This window comes from Alligator sinensis, unplaced genomic scaffold (assembly GCF_000455745.1).
Source record: "Alligator sinensis unplaced genomic scaffold, ASM45574v1 scaffold1548_1, whole genome shotgun sequence".
NCBI lineage: Eukaryota > Metazoa > Chordata > Crocodylia > Alligatoridae > Alligator > Alligator sinensis.
Window position 1 is genome coordinate 59,515 of NW_005843429.1, and position 1,530 is coordinate 61,044.

Genomic DNA, 1,530 nt, shown 5'->3' on the forward strand with positions numbered 1-1,530 from the left:
ATTTACAGAGCTTTAGCTCACTCAGTAAATACTCACAAATCATTTGTAACTCACTACTTGATGTAAACTGCACTTTTCATACAGTGGAATTAAGCATTCACGGCCAACAGAGCAGCTGCGCTTCCTCACTGTTTTTCTGCAAAGTCGCTAAACAAGGTGGTATTTATGCACCCTAGCTCCATCACCATACCATGGCCTAATGCTTCCCAGCTTCTCTCCAATCCTAATCTAACTCGAGTAAAATTGAATTTTTAATCTGATATTTCCAAGCAGGTTTTAGTCACTGCTCCTCCCTCACGCCATGGCAAAAAACACTTGGAAGTACGGGACTTACCACTGGACCCTTCACTCTTTGAAGAGTCTCGCTAACTTAGTGGCACCACTCATGGTGGGCTGTATTATTCAAAACCAATAAATCTAATACAAAGTGGAATTCAGTGACTCCCACATCAAAAGATCGGTCATGTTTCACATTAAAAGATTTCTTGGTAAAGATTTAATAAATGAATAGATGCTACACACATGGTAAAATACACGTGGTGCACCAAAGAAGCTTTTAATTTAGGCACATCAGAAGGAAAGTGTTATAAATGGTTATAAAACCCAGCAGATCAACAGATGGCTCTTAATGGACCCTAAGTGTCAAGACTGGTTCTAAGGGAGAAGGTACTTCCTTCAGCTACCTATGGCCCAGATTTTGTAAGGATTTATCAATCAAAACTAGTGCCTTGAATTGTGCCCAGAAAGCTAGCGTGGGCTCTGGAGCAGCGAAGCAATGTACCCCTGGTGAGGCACTCACATCGGAGGGCAGACCCCCATATTTTTCACCAGGTGCAGCTGCTGGAGAGTCATCAATGGCAGAATTATGTAGAAAACATGGCAGCAGTCTATTCCTTAGGTTATGAAGGTGTGGACAATGGTGGCCAGCTCGGACTCGGCAAGAAAGAATCAGAGCCTTCTCACCGGTTGGTGGCGTAAAGCATTTTTAGGAAACAACATCACCTGAGCATGCAGGTGCAGGCAAGGATCCAGGAGTGCCCCGAAACTGTAAAACTGAGTGACAAGGGGAGGTCTGAACACCGTCAAGAATGGGCGATCCCTACCATCTGCAGGTCAATGGTGGCCAGCTCGGACTCGGCAAGAAAGAATCAGAGCCTTCTCACCGGTTGGTGGCGTAAAGCATTTTTAGGAAACAACATCACCTGAGCATGCAGGTGCAGGCAAGGATCCAGGAGTGCCCCGAAACTGTAAAACTGAGTGACAAGGGGAGGTCTGAACACCGTCAAGAATGGGCGATCCCTACCATCTGCAGGTTGATCATCAGTCTCTTGTCATGCACACAAATCAATTAGCAGGCTTTTACTATCAACAAGGGGAAATTGTGAAGGGGGTTGTTGTTGTTGCTGTGTGCCCGCCTCTGGTCTAGTAGACGCTCCCGCACAGCCTTCGCACGGGCCACGGATTGTATCTCCCCTAGGCCTGCAGGTGGGCCCCACAGGCTGCCCCTGCTGACGTCGGGGGGGGGGGGGG